The following is an 18,724-nucleotide window of genomic DNA, read 5'->3' on the forward strand; positions in this document are numbered from 1 at the left end:
TTGCGCTTCGGCGGGTCGGTGTGGACTTGTTGGGCCGAAGGGCCTGTTTCCACACTGTAAGTAATCTAATCTAATCTAGTACCAGAGAACAAAAATCAGTTACTTCCAAATACAGAATGATTTCCCACCATTAGGAATTGATTTATTAACTTAGTCATTAAAATTCTAATGGTTTTGGAAAATCTAATCAAAAGTACTTAGCCTACAAGTGTGGAGTAAACACCACGATTACAGTTAAAATTCTGACTGAGGTAAAAAAACGGTAAATAAACCCAGTGATACATATGCACTGGACACACTTCAAACATACTGTCTATCAAACACATGATTTGTCGGAGTTCATCCAATGTGTTGCTAATTAACTCTCTACCTGTTTATTTTACTCAGAATCCCTACAGTGTGGAAGCAGGCAATTCAGCCAAATGGCCAACCCTCCAAACCGCATCCAACTAGCCTACACATCCCTGGTCATGGTGGGCAATTTAGCCTGGCCAATCCACCTAACCTGCACATCTTTGGACCCACATAGACATGGGGAGAATATGCAAATTCCACACAGACAGTCTCTAGAGGGTGGAATTGAACCTGGGTCCCTGGTGCTGTGAGGTAGCAGTGCTAACCACTGAGCCACTCCTGCATAACCATATGAACCAGCATTAAGCCTTAACCGAGATTGATGAAAGTCACCTTTCAATGGCAGCAGATCGAGACCAATGAGGAATATTATACCATAGAGTATCAGAGAACAAAAGTCAATTGCTGCCAAATACAGAATGATTTCCCACCATTCCTGTCTGGTTCCTGCCAATTACATATCCAAAAAATTAAAAACAAGGTGGAAAACAGAGGCAGGAACAGAAGTTGCTGGAAAAGCTCAGCAGGTCTGGTAGCACCTGTGAAGAGAAATCAAAGTTAACGTTTCAGGTACAGTTACCCTTCCCCAGAACAATTTCTCTTCAGAGCTGCCAGACCTGCTGAGCTTTTCCAGGAGCTTCTGTTTCTGATTTATAGCATCCGCAATTCTTTAGGTCTTTATTTAGTAGAAAAGAGGGTGAGGAGAAGGCATAACTCCTACAGAAAGTTACTTCTTCACTTACCATGTGGACTCCACATTGATACCTGTTTAGTGTACCTTCAGATCAAGCTCAAAACCAGAAAACCACCTTCAGACAAAAGCTGCAAGGTATCAGTCAACCTGGTTAATGTAATGAGTTTGAAGTAAAGATTTTGTGCAATGTCATTTTCTATTTCAGACAGAGGTAAAAGCTCGAACAACTATGAGCTCATCATTCAATTAAGTTGCACATTACAGGATTAGAATGTACTACAGCTCCTAACAGTCCTTAAAAAGACTGCAAGATGGATAGAAGAGTGAGTAATAGATTCACATCACCCAGCAGAGATCAGTCATACCCTCAGAATGGTTGCTGTAGGAGTGTGGAGGTGCTGGGCACTATCAAAAGATTAGGAGAGACATGAACTGAAAATTCAGGGTCAAATCCTTCGACTAATTATGCTGGTCTACAGCCAGATCATGCATAATTGGAGAGAGGTGTTTCAGTGAGTAGTCCTAGAAGGAGTATTGCTGAATACCTCAGAATTGAAATGCCTTTGTACCTATCTACTCTGTATTGAGGGCATTGGTGAGGCCACGAATAGTAAGGGAATAGGCCACAATACGCACACTGATCATGAGAGGGGTCAGATGTGTTTTATTTATTTGCTTTCACTGCCTCCCCCAACACACAGAAAAGTAAAGTAGTGGGCCCATATTGACTATTTTTGTGACTTCCCTCCTGCCAGAAGCAAATTGAACAATAGCTGGAACTTGGATAAATCCAGTGCCAGGGTTTGAAAGCAAAAGGTGGAGTTGAGACTTCATAAAAAACAACTTATTTATAATGACAGCGGCACAAATATTTTGAACTCTAGCAGCTCCTCACACTTATTCCATCCTCTTCCGACACCATAGGGAAAATTCAGTATCAATGGAAGCAACACACACACACACACACACACACACACACACACACACACACACACACACACACACACACGTGGTAGCACTGAAGGAAGGGGGTGCAAAATAGATTTAGCAGGGTGTTGCCCGGCTGGAGTGTTAGTGATGAAGATAGATTGAATAGATTGGGGTATGTGTGTGTGCGCGTGCATGTGCGTGTGAAATTAGGGACATAAATAGGGTAGACAGGAAGGAACTATTTTCCTTGGTGGAAGGATCAATTACCAGAAGCTACAGACTTAAGTAAAGAGGGTGGGAATCCTGGACTCATTGCTTATAAAAAGGGTGGTAGGGGCAGAAATCATCATAACATTTAAGGAGTATATGGTCACCTGCGGTGCCATGGTTGTTTTAGGTAGTTGTTTTGACCAGCACAGAATGGATGGGCTGAAGGTTATTTTTTTCTATAGACCTCTAAAACGAACTGCCTTTTCAACAAAATGCAGATTCTGAAGATTATTTCAGAGTAAACAATGTTTCATGAACCGGCCTGAACTCTGCATGAGGCAAGGGCTGGTTGAGGAGGGTAATGCTGTTGATGTGGTAGATAAATCACCACCTAGCAGACTTTACAGCAACGCTGAAGTCAATGGAATTTCAAGGCCTGCAGCAGCACAGACACTGACAGTGCCAGGAAACAACAGGAGCAATTTGTTTGTCAAACTGCAGCAAAGTTATCGTGAGGTTTCCCAGGTGACAGCACTGCCAAGACAGTCTTGGATTGGTCTCACTTAGTAACCCTTCAACTCTGTTACAAGTTCTCAATTAAAGTACCATTCTAGAACATAAGGACCAAAATCAAGATCAGTAATCCAGGCAGTAGGTGACGAGTGCTGCACTGTTAAATCAGAAGTCAAACCAGGTCCCATTGGACAAAGGATACCAAAAGGATCATAGACATCATTCAGAGTGAACATCGTACATCAGTACCAATGGATTTCTCCACATCTTTTGTACAATGATTTTTGTCTCCATCGGTGATACGAACATCTTAGTTAGCGACATTCTTTCGAGCAAAAGGGACATATACATTTCTACCGGAAACCAATTTCGATCACGCTCTAGAGTGTGCATGTCAAGACCGATCTTTTTACCAGTGCTTTGTACAGCCAGTAGCTGACCACACCCCTTCCCTCTTTTCGGGGCTTCTTCCTGCTCATTCCATTCTCTCTCTCTGTTATAGACACCAGAGGAATACAGTTTAAATCATAATAAAATATGTTAAAGATTGACATGCTTCAAATCAATGGGTTTTCAACAACATGCTCATGTTAGCTTGTGCGCTGCAGAAGCATGATTTATGTCCTTAACTCACAGCCACATCCAACCTTGAAGGTAGACATCTCTCACGGTTTTTAACCTTGAGACCTATAACTTCCACCAGAAGAATATTTAATGTTTTATGGAAGAGACTCACATGCCCAATACTGTAACAGTATAATATGGCCCTAAGGCAGTTTCACGACAGTCTCTCCACTACTGCTACAGTACTTAGTTACAAGAAGTACTTCCATATCCAACGGCAACAGGCAGATTTAAGCTGATCAATTAATACTTGGCAGTTGATTTTTGTTTGACAAAAATCAAGAACTTGCACCCAAGTTGTCAAGATTACCAAAATGAATGAATAACTTTTTCAAAGTGCACCCACTGCTGTGAAATATTAAGGGAAGATAATTTCACATGATAAGGTTGTTTAAGCAGCAAACAAGTGGTGAGCATGTAACCATTTTGATGCTAATTTGGGAAGAATGGCAAAGACAAGGAACGCCCTGTATTTCTCCGAAAGCATCAAAACTGCATAGATCTTAACATGATAATCCTGTGCACTCAAACACAGCACAAACCAGGATTTAAGTCAAACAGTTTTGACATTAGGTGGTTACAGTATTAGAGCTGGAAACACTTCCCTCCTGTCTGCAATTTCAGCTGGTGTTCGGAGTGAGCATTAAACATTCCGAAGCAGTGACATTTGCAGACTGGAAAGTTCAGGTCATGAGAAGTCAGTTTTAAATACGCTGATTAAGTGCAAGGTTCAAACCTTCCAATAAGGAACAGCAAAATCACTCCAGTGCAACCAGCAGGCTAGATTTGTCGTTTTAAACCATTCCAGCTACAGGGTAGGACCCTGCCTAATCCAGGCTCAATTCATTACAGCCCACTGAATTCTGGAAGTTGGTGGATAAGAAATCCAAATCTTTTTGGACAATTCCAATTTTGTTAGTTATAAGTATTTAACTGAAATCCACACTTAAACTCTAAGTTGCCACCCTTGGACAGGGTTTTGCTGTCTCCACTTTATTGCAGATGGCCTTCGTGAATTAAAGCATCAGCTGTAACTGGGTCAAATGAGAATAGAAATCGACCAAACTTACTGCAATTCAGAACTGAGCGCAACTTATACCAGAGTGCTCGGTAGTGTCGCTACCTTTGGTTTTAAGTCCCACCTACTCCACAAGTTTGTCATAATTTATCACCAGGTTGATTAAAAATATCTATAATAAATAAAATAATTAGAACACAAAGGTGGCAGGACCTGAAGATATGTCACAACTGCATGACCAAGAGTTTGTGGTCTAAGGCTAACAAGCCTGCACCACGTGTTTGACCAGCCTTGTCTCAACAACTACAGGCACTGCAACAGACCAGGGAGAGGGGAAAATCACCTGGATTCTTTGTACAAGGAGACAGTCACACTTCTTGGGATAGGGGCTTCTCATTTAGTCAGTGTTTAGGGATAGGGGTGTGAGACAACGAGAGAGGCCGATAAGAGGACCGAGGGGGCTGGAACTAAAGAACCCCAGCCTTTACAATTGCCCAATAGGTTTGAAGTTTTCAGACTGTATGTGTAAGAGGAGGGACTGTGGGATGGATGAGATAATAGCTGATGCTACAATGGTACAGGAAACCATTCCAGTGAGGGGAGCAGAAATGAACACAGTTAATAGGAACAATACCAGAGGGATTGTCACAGTGCTCTGCAACAAAAAAGTACAAACCCATACGTGTGAGATACCTGCCTGGTGCCAGGATTCAGGACATCAGCTGAGAGCTGGAGGGGAATTCACACGGCCTGGCAAAGAGATCTAGTCATCATGGTCTATATAGGTACTAACAACATTGACAGTTCACTAGTACCAGGAAAAATGGGAACTGCACTAGTGACATTGTCTACATCTGAACAGTGTTATTGCCACAGTTCTCAGAAGCCAAATTATTAGGTTAGTCGACACGATTTAAAGACTATATAGTATTCAAAACCAGAGCATAAGTAGAAGTAACATGGAGGTTGGCTAGCGTGGTGCCACTGTTTAAGAAGGTAGTAAAAACAAGCCAGGGAACTATAGACCCGTGAGCCTGACCTCTGGGCAAGTTGTCGGAGGGAATCCTGAGGGACAGGATGTACATATATTTGCAAAGGCAAGGACTGATTCGGGATAGTCAACATGGCTTTGTGCATGGGAAATCATGTCTTACAAACAGTTTAAGAGTTTTTTGAAGAAACAACAAAGAGGATTGAGGAGGGCAGAGCAGTAGATGTGATCTATATGGACTTCAGTAAGGCATTCGACAAGGTTCCACATGGGAAACTGATTAGCAAGGTTGGGTCTCATGGAATACAGGGAGAACTAGCCATTTGTGTACAGAACTGGCTCAAAGGTAGGAGACAGAGGGTGGTGGTGGAGGGTTGTTTTTCAGACTGGAGGACTGTGACCAGTGGAGTGCCACAAGGATCGGTGCTGGGTCCTCTACTTTTCATCATTTATATAAATGGATTTGGATGTGAGCATAAGAGTACAGTTAGTAAGTTTGCAGATGACACCAAAATTGGAGGTGTAGTGGACAGTGAAGAAGTTTACCTCAGATTACAACAGGATCTGGACCAGATGGGCCAATGGGCTGAGGAGTGGCAGATGGAGTTTAATTTAGATAAATGCGAGGTGCTGCATTTTGGGAAAGCAAATCTTAGCAGGACTTATACACTTAATGGTAAGGTCCTAGGGAGTGTTGCTGAATAAAGAGACCTTGGAGTGCAGGTTCATAGCTCCTTGAAAGTGGAGTCGTAGGTAGATAGGATAGTGAAGGTGTTGGATCTGCTTTCCTTTATTGGTCAGAATATTGAGCACAGGAGTTGGGAGGTCATGTTGCGGCTGTACAGGACATTGGTTACGCCACTTTTGGAATATTGCACGTAATTCTGGTCTCCTTCCTATCGGAAACATGTTGTGAAACTTGAAAGGGTTCAGAAAAGATTTACAAGGATGCTGTCAGGGTTGGAGGATTTGAGCTACAGGGAGAGGCTGAACAGGCTGGGGCTGTTTTCCCTGGAGCGTCGGAGGCTGAGGGGTGACTGCATAGAGGTTTATAAAATCATGAGGGGCATGGATAGGATAAATAGTCAAAGTCTTTTCCTTGGGGTCAGGGGAGTCCAGAATTAGAGGGCATAGGTTTGGGGGAGAGGGAAAAGATATAAAAGAGACCTAAGGGGCAACTTTTTCACAGAGGGTGGTGCATGTATGGAATGAGCTGCCAGAGGAAGTGGTGAAGGCTGGTACAATTGTGGCATTTAAAAGGCATTTGGATGGGTATATGAATAGGAAGGGTTTGGAGGGATATGGGCCTGGTAGATATTCCTGGTTGGAATATCTGGCCAGCATGGATGAGTTGGAGCGAAGGGTCTGTTTCCGTGCTGTACATCTCTATGACGCTATGCCCTCTAGTTTTGGACTCCTTTACCCAGGGAAAAGACAGTGACTATTCATCATGCCCCTCATGATTTCATAACACCTATAAAGTCACCCCTCAGCCTCCAATATTCCAGGGAAAACAGACCCAGGCTGTTCAGCCTCTCCCAATAAGCTCAACCCTCCAACATCCTCGTAAATATTTTCTGAACAGTTTCAAGTTTCACATCTTTCCTATTGCAAGGAAACCAAAATGGAATGTTGTCCAAAATTGGCCTAACCTGTGCAGCCACAAAATAACCTCCCACGATCTCTCATTAATCTACATTTAGGCTGAAAAAAGTACATGGGCAAAGTTGGCCTAAAGAGGAAAGCAAGGAACGTTATTGACTTAGTTTGAGAACAGGATGTTCTGGAACCAGAAAGCAAGCCATTCACAACCTGGTATTGTGAAACGAGTTTCAATAATGGTCTCAGAATAAAGGCACCCTAAGCAAGCAACAATCAGACATGATAGAATTGTACAATCAGTATCAGAGATGGAAACGCTACCAAGACTAACTCTTCTTAAAACTTGAGAGCAATGAAGACATGAAAGCTGACTTAACTGCGACAGGCAAAGAACGGCAAGGTGAAGGAGCTTTGGGTAACAAGAGCAGAGGAGCTTCTTGTCAAAAGGAAGCAAGCTTAAGGCTGAGGAAGCGAGGATCTAGCCCAGCTTTAGAGGATTACAGGGTAGCTAGGAAAGAACTCAAAAATGGACTGAGGAGAGCTAGGAAGGGGCACAAAAAAGCCTTGGCAGGAAGGATCAGGGAAAACCCAAAAGGCGTTCTATATGTACATGAGGAATAAGAAAATGATGAGAGAGGGGGTAGGGCCGAATAGGGAGAGGGAGGGAACTTATGTCTGGAGTCTTAAGAGGTAGGGGTGGCCCTGAATGAGTTTGTTTGCTTCAATATTCACTAGAGAGGGGGATCATGTTGATAGCGAGAATACCATGGACCAGGTTAATAGGCTTGAACAGATAGATATTCATGAATTGGATGTGATGGAAATTCTGGGAGATATTAAGATAGGCAAGTCCCCAGGGCCAGACCAGATAGATCCAAGGTTACGACGGGAAGTTAGGAATGAGATTGCTGCGCCTCTGATGATCTTTGCATCCTCACTCTCCACAAGAGTAGTACCAGCTGATTGGAGAGAGGTGAATGTAGTTCCTCTGTCCAAGAATGGGAATAGGGAAATCCCTAGGAATTACAGATCAATCAATCAGTCTTATGTCTGTGGTAAGCAAAGTACTGGAAAGGATTCTGAGAGACAGGATTTATAATTATTTGGAAAAACATCTTAGATTAAAGATAGTCAGATGGGGGGTGGGGTGGGCAGTGGCAGGTCATGCCTCACAAGCCTTACTGAGTTGTTTGGGGATGTGATTAGCTGCAAATGTGTTGCTGGTCAAAGCACAGCAGGTTAGGCAGCATCTCAGGAATAGAGAATTCATAGCTGCAAATGTGTTGCTGGTCAAAGCACAGCAGGTTAGGCAGCATCTCAGGAATAGAGAATTCTCTTCCTGAGATGCTGCCTAACCTGCTGTGCTTTGACCAGCAACACATTTGCAGCTGTGATCTCCAGCATCTGCAGACCTCATTTTTTACTTGAGGATGTGATTAGACAGGTTGACAAAGGTCGAGCAGTGGATGTGGTGTATCTGGATTTCAGTAAGGCTTTTGGTAACGCTCTCCATGGGAGGCTCAGTCAGAAAGTTAGGAGGAGCGGAATCCAGGGAAATGTGTCTGTCTGGATACAGAATTGGCTGGCCAAAAGAAGACAGTGAGTGGTAGTGGATGGAAAGTATTCCGCCTGGAGGTCGGTGACCAGTGGTGCCCCGCAGGAATCTGTTCTTGGGTCTCTGCTTTTTGTAGTTTTTATAAATGACTTGGATGAAGAAGTGGAAGGGGGGTTAGTAAGTTAACCAATGACACAAAGCTCGGTGGAGTTGTAGACAGTGTCGAGGGCTGTTACAGGCTACAAGCCATTGATAAGATGTTGAGCTGGACTGAGAAGTGGCAGATGTTGGGCGGTCATATCCGAATGCTGAATACAGAATTAAAGACAGGATTCTTGGCAGTGTGGAGAACAGTGGGATCTTGGGGTTCATGTACGTAGATTCCTCAACGTTGCCACCCAAGTTGATAGGGCTGTTATGGTGTTTTGGCTTTCATTAGCAGAGGGATTGAGTTTAAGAGCCACAAGGTTTTGCTGCAGCTCTATAAAACCCTGGTTAGATCCAGTTCTGGTCACCTCATTATAGGAAGGATGTGGATGCTTTCGAGAGAGTGCAGAGGAAATGTACCAGGATCAGCCTGGATTGGAGGGCTTTCCTTATGAAGAGAGATTGAGTGAGCTAGGGGTTTTCACACTGGAGAGAATGAAGAGTGGTGACTTGATAGAGGTGTACAAGATAATGAGAGGCATAGAGTAGATAGCTGGGACTGTACCCCAGGGCAGAAATTGCTGACACATGGGGTCATAATTTTGAGGTGATTGGAGGAAGGGAAAGGGGAGATGTCAGAGGTAGGTACTTTACATGGAGTGATGGGTGTGTGGAATGCACTGCCAGTGGTGACAGCAGAGTCAGAGACATTAAGAACATTTAAGTAACTGCTGAACATGCACATGGATAGCAGTAAATTGCGGTGTGTGCCGGTTTCAGTTGATCTTAGATTAAGATAAATGCTCAGCACAACACCATGGGCTGAAGGGTGTTAGAACATATAGAACATATTGTTCTATATGTTCTAACTTCAGGGGTGTAACAATACACATTTAAAGGAGATATGTTAGAAAAACCATTTTTAGATACATTCCAATGATTAAGAAAAGTTCTAATGTCCTCCTGTGGGTAACCAGAAAGAAAGACAATTAACGATAGTATCAGGCTTAAAAAGTATGTGCAAAGACAGGTGACAGGTATGAGGTTTGGAGAAGACAAACAGCAAAGTATGACTGAAAAATTAATAAGGAGGGGAAAGTCTAAATGACAGAGAAAGCTGAGAAATATAAAGATAGCTATAATTTCTATAAATATTTTAAAAAGAAAAAAATTAACAAAAGCTAAAAATAGAAGGCAGGTTTGGAGAATTGAAAATGGAAAAGGAGATGGCAGACACAGCAAACACGTGGGTTTGCACCAGTGTTCATCATGCAGGGTACAAAAAATATTCGCAAGCAGCAACAGATCTGGAAATGGAAAAGAGGAGGAATTCTGAAAACTATAATCACCAGGGAAGAGCCGAGTGAACTGATGGAGCTGTGGTTTGCTAAGTGCCCAGGTAATGAACTACATTCTACTCTCTGAAAAGGAGCTGGTGAGGAAATTGATACATTAGTTTTAACTTTCTAAAATTTCTGAGATTCAGGAAAGTACTCATTAGTTCAGAAAATAGCAAACGTAATTATTTTATTCAAAACGCAGGAAACTACAGGCCAGTTAGCATGTCATGTGCCCTAAAAAATCTTCTGCTTCAATCAAGGTCACCCCTCATTCTTTTAAACTCCCATGAGTACAGACCCAACCTATTGTCCTCAGAAGACAGGTCCTTCTATACCTAGGATTAACCTTGTAAACTTTCTCTGGACTGCCTCCAATGCCAGGACACCTTTCCTTGTGGAACGTTTCAGAGAACACCTCTGGGACACCTGCACCAACCAACCCAACCGCCCCGTGGCTCAACACGAACTCCCCCTCCCACTCCACCAAGGACATGCAGGTCCTTGGCCTCCTCCATCGCCAGACCATGGCAACACGACGCCTGGAGGAAAGGCGCCTCATCGTCCGCTTAGGAACCCTCCAACCACAAGGGCTGAATGCAGATTTCTCCATCTTCCTCATTTCCCCTCCCCCCACCATCGGACTCAGCACCGCCTTCTTGACCTGCAATCTTCTTCCCAACCTCTCTGCCCCCACCCCCTCTTCGGCCTATCACCCTCACCTTAACCTCCTTCCACCTATCGCATTCCCAACGCCCCTCCCCCAAGTCCCTTCTCCCTACCTTTTATCTTAGCCTGCTTGGCACACCCTCATCATTCCTGAAACGTTGATTCTCCTGCTCCTTGGATGCTGCCTGACCTGCTGCGCTTTTCCAGCAACACGTTTTTCAACACCTTTCCTTAGACATGGGGACCAAAAATGGATCACAGCATTCCAGCTGTGGTCTGACTCATGCCTCGTAAGACTTTAGCAAGGCCTCCCGATTTGAATTGAAAAGGTCAACATTCCATTTGCCTTCTCTCACACAGAGGCACGGTGGCTCAGTGGTTAGCACTGCTGCCTCACAGCACCAGGGACCTGGGTTCGATTCCCACCTTTCTGTGTGAAGTTTGCACATTCTCCCAGTGTCTGCGTGGGTTTCCTCCAGGTGCTCCGGTTTCCTCCCACAATCCAAAAAGATCAGGTGAATTGGCCGTGCTAAATTGCTCAGTGTTAGGTGCATTAGTCAGGGATAAATATAGGGATGGGGAATGAGTTTAGGTGGGTTACTCTTCAGAGGGGCGGTGTGGACTTGTTGGGCTGTTTCCACACTGTAGAGAACCTAATCTCTTGCATGCTGAAATTGTAGATATGTTCTAATCAATCTGTCTTTACACATCTCCAAAGCAGGTGGGACTTCAACCTGGACCTCCCAATTCAAAAGGTAGGGACACTACCACCACACCACTACACACATCTGGATGTCAGCCTTCAGGATTTACACATGAGCACTCCCAAATCCCTCTCTGTTGCAGCTTTCTGCAGCTTTCCTTCCTGTAAATAATGTTCAGCTCCTTTATTCTTCCTGTCCAAGTGCATAATCTTGTTTTCTCACATTATATTCTATCGACCAAGTTTTTGTCCACATCTTTGAAAGTGGAGTCGCAGGTAGATAGGATAGTGAAGGCAGTGTTTGGTATGTTTCCTTTTATTGGTCAGAGTATTGAGTACAGGAGTTGGGAGGTCATGTTGCAGCTGTACAGGATATTATTCCAAACGTGGCTGAACCATTGCACGTAATTCTGGTCTCTTTCCTTATGGAAAGATAATGTGAAACTTGAAAGGGTTCAGAAAAGTTTTGCAAGGAATTTGCCAGGGTTGGAGGATTTGAGCTTATAAGGAGAGGCTGAACAGGCTGGGGCTGTTTTCCCTGGAGCATCGGAGGCTGAGGGGTGACCTTATAGAGGTGTACAAAATTATGAGGAGCATGGGTAGGATAAATAGACAAAGTCTTTTCCCTGGGGTCAGGGAATCCAGAACTAGAGGGCATACGTTTAGGGTGAGAGGAGAAAGATATAAAAGAGACCTAAGGGGCAACTTTTTCACACAGAGGGTGGTACGTGTATGGAATGAGCTGCCAGAGGATGTAGTGGAGGCTGGTACAATTACAACTTTTAAGAGGCATTTGGATGGGTATATGAATAGGAAGGGTTTGGAGGGATATGGGCCGGGTGCTGGCAGGTGGGACTAGATTGGGTTGGGATATCTGGTCAACATGGACGGGTTTGACCGAAGGGTCTGTTTCCGTGCTGTACATCTCTATGATTCTATGACCTATTTTTCTCTGCCATCTCTAAGCTTGACTATTGTACACTCACTTCCCAGAGCCAAGTCATTCATAATGATTGTAAATAATACCAGAACCGATCTTGGTAACACTCCACTATTTACAGGTTTCCATACTGAACATACCCCGTCTTATCCCAACTGTCAGTCTATTTGTTAATGAAATCTTTCTCCATGCTAACATGACACCTTAACACAGCAGATTCTTATTCTATTTAGTAGCCTAACATGTGGTACATAGCAACAACCTTCCGAAATCCAAGTATACTGCTTCTCCTTTACCTAATCTACTTGTCACCGCTGCAAACACTAGTAAATTCCTCAGACCCGATTCCAGTGAGGAAGCTTGATCCTAGGAAAGGGACAAGCCAACCACAGTTAACCTGGTTAAGGATTGCATTAGATGGGAAGAAAAAAAACCAACGTCGCATTGATTCGTGATAAACAGAGGAACCAATTTTAAAAACCAAAAGAAAAATCAAAAAATACTACCAAGGATGATGATAAACTTTGAGGGTAAACTTGCAAGTAATTTCCAACCAGGTAGCAAAAGGTAGGGTGGGGGAGTCCAAAACTAGACAGCATAGGTTTCAGGCGAGAAGGGAAAGATTTAAAAAGGACCTGAGGGGTAACATTTTCACACTGAGGATAGTGCATGTACGGAACAAGCTGATAAAGGAAGAGGAGGAGATGGAGACAATTAGAATATTTAAAAACCATCTGGATGGTTATATGAATAGGAAAAGGTTGAGGGGGAATATGGGCCAATGCTGGCAAATGGGACTCGGTCAGATTGGGCTGGCTGGTCAGTGTGGACGGGTTGGATTGAAGAGTCCGTTTCCCTGCTACATATCTTTAATGACTTTTCCAAAAAGTAAGAACTCTTGGAAGAATACCACTTGTGCATCCACTATCTCCAACACTGCTTTGTTTAACATGCTAGGAACCATCAGGTCCAGAGGACCTCTTGGCCTTTAGCCCCACTCATCTCCCTTGTACATTTTCTCTCACGAGTTAGTATTTCATCCCCTTACCTCGTGATTTAGCTTTTGGAATGCTGTTAGTGTCTTCCACTATGAAGACTGATGCAAAGCATTTATTCAACTCAAGAATAAAAACAAAGAACTGCAGATTAATTGGACACTTCAATTTATTCAACTCCTCTGCCATTACCTGGCTTTCCATTATTATTGCTTTGTCAGCATGCCAAGGATTTGAGATGATAATCAGGTAAGTCATTTATTTTAATACATAACTGAAGCAGGTAGTGGGGTCAAATGGCCTCCTCCCACTCCATGTTCTCCACTGCTGTCTAATCAAGACTTGATTGACTACACTAAAAATACCCATTTAATCCAAACTCAACCCATCCACTCAGGCAATTCGTAAATGCCACCAAATTTACATATCAATAATCTTAGAGCTATCAGCCCCAAGATCTTTGGAAAAGGAGTGCTCCTGCCAGGGGTCCACAAGCTGTAACAACGACAAGGACGGTACCTATAAATTCCCCAGTTTGTCCCAATCTCTCCGAACGCTAGGTGACAGCCTCCAGTGATGTCAAAATGCTGTCAGTTGTGCAGAAGGAACCACAAAGTTGATCCTTTGCCAAGACCAGATGAGGAAAGCTCAAGGTTGTTAGCGAGAAAGGGGGGCTTCGGAGGGGATTCATGGAGCTCAACAAAAGATTAAAATAGGGAAAATGCAAAGACGGGAGGCACACGTTCAAGCCAGTAAATGACAGATTTTAAAATGTCTTCAGGAAATTCTGGATCACACAAAAGAAGATCAATGTCTGGAACAAACTCTCAGAATACTTAAGGCAGCGTACCTTTTAAAAAGAATTTGATGCTGAAGTGTGGTCTTGAAGTTAAATTATCTCTGGATAAATTCATTATAATGTGCTGAATGGTAACCTGCAATCCTCTTCCTGACCTCTCCGCCCCCACCCCACTCCGGCCTATCACCCTCACCTTGACCTCCTTCCACCTATCCCACCTCCATCGCCCCTCCCCCAAGTCCCTCCTCCCTACCTTTTATCTTAGCCTGCTTGGCTACTCTCTCTCATTCCTGATGAAGGGCTTATGCTCGAAACGTCGAACTCTCTATTCCTGAGATGCTGCCTGGCCTGCTGTGCTTTGACCAGCAACACATTTGCAGCTGTGTGTGTATTAAGGCTCGTATTCCTTACAGAACTCCTCCAGTTTGATGGCAATGTAAGCATCAGCCAACCATAAGCTATTACGTTTTACAAACAATTGACTCCATCGGTCTCTCCCTGGTTTTGATGTTTAAGTGAAGGATAGAAGACAAGATACCAAACTTAATGCTATTCTCCATTCTCAGTGCACCGACAGCAGTTCAAAGCAGCCATTTACCACTACCTTCAAAGAGATTAGGGGATGGACAACAAATGCTGGCTTCCACCAAAAAAGAACCTTCAATCCATCATTTCTACATGAATCCCAGAAACCGAACTCATGGTCCTATCCACCTTGCAATGTGATCTTACCAAGGTTACACAGTTGTCAGTCTCCCCACCTGCTATACTGACCGAAAACCATACAAGATGATGAATCTCACATTCCCATGACAAGCGAAACTCCCTTCCTCAGCATCTTGGCATTCCATACCCACACCGCACTCCAAACTGTCCATCCACTATATTTGATCCTACCAGTGTTCATTACAGTGAGGAGTCACCATTAAAATCTCAACTGTTGAGTAATAAACCATTGCATCCATTAAACTCACAACAGGTCACTTTATCAAAATGCAATCTACACATTACCTAGAAAAAAATGAAGCTGGTAAAATGACATACCTTGCACCTAGTTCACTGTAACAAGGCTGATTTCCATGCTCTAATATTGACATTTAAAATATTTTCACCACAACAACCTTGGAAATCTGAAGACAAACAGTGCAAACTGCTGAAAAGAGATAGATGGTCAATTTGGACCTCCAAGGAGAAAGGGTTGCTTTATCTAATTCTGATCTCTTCAGCCACTGCTTTTGTATGAGAAGAGCAAACCAGGCATTTTCTGACAATATTGGGAGGGGAGGTTTTCACCAAATATCACCTTGAATGGAGGGACAATAATTTGGCAAGTGGTTGGGAGCCTGTACATTAACCATGCAAATAAAACCAGCAAGAAGCCAGATAGAGAACAAGCTGTTAGGAGTCCACCCAATCACTCATCATCTACAAAAAGCCAGCATCTGGTTAACCTTTCAGATCAAAGAAATAAACATTGGTCAACTCTGCTAATGTTACAGGATTCTCCATATTACTTGCTCCATACAGCTGATGGAAGCACACATGAGGTTGAAGCGAAAATCATAACCTCTCTGTTGTCTTCCTCAATGTCTATTTTAAACAATCCAGTCATATTGTGTTGCCAAAATGTCACCAACATGAAAACAGTTCTACAAGTGCTCCTTTTAGGAGGGCTCACCAATCATATCAATTCAAAAAGGGGCGTATGAAGGGCTTTTGCCCAAAACGTCAATTTCCCTGCTCCTCGGATGCTGCCTGACCTGCTGTGCTTTTCCAGCACCACTTTGATTTAAACATCAATTCAAAAAAGTCTAATGAATGAGAAGAAAGCAGCATTAATCTACAGGGACCGCTTGGTATCCCTACCTCCAAGCCAGAAAGCACGTGTTTAACTCCCATCTGCTGCAAGGGTGTGCAATGACATCTGAACAGTTTGAATAGAAATGCCATTAACTGCTGCTGTCAATTAAGCACTCTACACACAAGGTGGCGGTTACCAGACACCAAACAGCAATGACAAGATCACTATAGTCAAGAAAATGTTTGAAATATAAACACTGCAATAAACAACGTGCTTTTCTGAACAATGACTGACACCAATCAATATTGGTGCTAGGAATTAACAAGTTAACATTTGAAACATTGTGACTAATCATTGAGTAATTTCAAGGCAGAAATTGGATAGGAATGAAACAAAGAAATATGGGGATAATGTGGTAAAATGTTATGGAGTGCCTGAACAGCAATGTCTTCTCATATTTCCCATTTACATGCTAACCTTTCATCACTACAGGGGAAAAAAAACCAAGTGTTTGTTTGCTTCTGGATCCGATCTGACTGGAGTACATCCAGCAATTTTCTGGTTTCAGAATCAAACATTTGAAGGATAGAACAAAACCACTTTGTTGTACCAAAATCTGAACTCAGAGAAAATGGGCTAATTGGTCTCACACTCGTCACCCCCCACTGGACTTATTTTGCCCCTTACATACAGTCCTCCTGTGAAACTATTCAATCACTGCAAACCCCTTTGGTTATCACCGAAAGTCACAACCAAAACCATTCAGTATTCTCAAGCTGATTTCCTTCCCATGCTGATGTGCATGCTGAGCAGCAATATGAGTACAGGGTGGCAGAATCTCACTACAGTTAATATCAGCTCAACAGGAAATGTTGGACAGAGAGCGGACACGGACTACCTTAAACCAAATGGGTGTTAACAGGTGACTGTTCCTCTGAGCATATCCACAGCTGGAACATTGTGTTGGGGACAGGGGATGTGGGTGTGGGGTGATGTGTCTGGAGCAGGGGTGTGGGGAGGGAGTGGGGCATGTGGTTGGGACGATGCACTGGGGGGGGGGGGAGAGAAGAGAGGCGGCGGGACCAGGGTGATGTGTTTGGGCGGACGCATTGGGGGCCAGGCCGATACGTTGGAGGGTGGGGGTGAAGAGATGTGTTGGGGGGTGCGGATGGGGGTGATGTGATGTGTCGGGGGTGATGTCTTGGGAGGGGTGGGGTTTGGGGTGATGTGTTGGGGGAGTGGGGGTTGGGTTGATGTGTTAGGGGGGTGGGGGTTGGGGTGATGTATTGGGGGGTGGGGGTTGGGGTTTGGGTTGATGTGTTGGGCGGGTGAGGGTTGGGGTGAAGTGTTGGAGGGGTGGGGGTTGGGGTGAAGTGTTGGAGGGGTGGGGGTTGGGGTGGGGGGTTGGGGTGAAGTGTTGGAGGGGTGGGGGTTGGGGTGGGGGGTTGGGGTGAAGTGTTGGAGGGGTGGGGGTGATGTGTTGGTGGGGGTTGGGGTTGGATTGATGTGTTGGGGGTGGGGTTGGGGTGATGTGTTGGGGGTTGGATTGATGTGTTGGGGGTGGGGATTGGGTTGATGTGCTGGTGGGGGTGGGGATTGGGTTGATGTGCTGGGGGGGTGGGGATTGGGTTGATGTGCTGGGGGGTTGGGGGTGATATGTTGGGGGCGAAGGGTTGGGGGGGCGAAGGGTTGGGGGGGCGAAGGGTTGGGGGGGCGAAGGGTTGGGGGGGCGAAGGGTTGGGGGGCGATGGGTTGGGGGGCGATGGGTTGGGGGGGCGAAGGGTTGGGGGGGCGAAGGGTTGGGGGGGCGAAGGGTTGGGGGGGCGAAGGGTTGGGGGGGCGATGGGTTGGGGGGGCGATGGGTTGGGGGGGTTGGGGTGATGAGTTGGGGGGGTGGGGGTGATGTGTTGGGGGGGTGGGGGTGATGTGTTGGGGGGGTGGGGGTGATGTGTTGGGGGGGTGGGGGTGATGTGTTGGGGGGGGTTGGGGTGATGAGTTGGGGGGGTGGGGGTGATGTGTTGGGGGGGTGGGGGTGATGTGTTGGGGGGGGTTGGGGTGATGAGATGGGGGGGTGGGGGTGATGAGTTGGGGGGGTGGGGGTGATGAGTTGGGGGGGTGGGGGTGATGTGTTGGGGGGGTGGGGGTGGGGGGGGTGGGGTGATGGATGGACCAAGCCCCGCCCTATACTGTCGCCATGGCAACAGGGCCGTCCCCGCCCGAGTGACACTGAACCCTGACCCCCACCTCATCATCATCATCATCATCATCATCATCATCATCATCATCTCCCCCGGCCCCCGGCCCCCGGCCCTGACCGCCCCGTCCCCATCCCCCCCGGGTCACGGGGAGACACCGCCGGTAGCCGGTACCTGGCAGTGAGGGTGCTCCCGGTGCCTCTCCCTCACAGTGCCGCGCCCACCCCCGGTCGCCCTTTACCTCCCGGTCCCGGTGCCGCTGAAGGTGAAGCCGGTGCCGCTCCCGGTCCCGGTGCCTCCGCCGCTCGGGCCCTGACAGGAGGGGCGGGGCTCCACGTCCTTGACGTCACCGTGTCGCGCTCCTGCACCAATCAGAGTGCGCCCCACCGCCATGTGTCCCGCCCCCGACCAATCGGAATCCGCCGTCTGTCTGATGGACGTAGATGCCGTCCAATCCGTCTGGGGCGGAGGGCGACCAATGGAGGACTTGCACCGCCCATACCCTGGTTCCCCACCAATAGAAACCAGGAACAATGTTGATCGGCAGCGTCTCCTGCCAATCAGCTGCGAACAACAGCGAGTGCCTGGGTGTTGCTGTGGTGCTGATGTTGCGGAGACAGAGAGGGATGGAGGGAGGGTGAGAGAGG

The 18,724-nt window shown here is 45.6% G+C and overlaps 1 protein-coding gene across 12 annotated transcripts in view; it reads right to left on the reverse strand.

Annotated features, from left to right (window-relative positions):
• Positions 1–18,408, reverse strand: part of LOC132836039 (EVI5-like protein) — a 313,206-nt gene extending 294,798 nt beyond the window's left edge. For 8 of the 12 annotated variants that reach the window (XM_060855262.1, XM_060855266.1, XM_060855271.1 and 5 more), the window contains exon 1: positions 18,319–18,377. The gene's annotated coding sequence lies outside the window, so the exon portion shown is untranslated. The other 4 variants (XM_060855263.1, XM_060855261.1, XM_060855265.1 and 1 more) reach the window with 3 other exon arrangements.
• Positions 18,409–18,724: the final 316 nt, after the last annotated feature.

The sequence above is a fragment of the Hemiscyllium ocellatum genome, chromosome 45 (genome assembly GCF_020745735.1).
Source record: "Hemiscyllium ocellatum isolate sHemOce1 chromosome 45, sHemOce1.pat.X.cur, whole genome shotgun sequence".
Lineage (NCBI taxonomy): Eukaryota > Metazoa > Chordata > Chondrichthyes > Orectolobiformes > Hemiscylliidae > Hemiscyllium > Hemiscyllium ocellatum.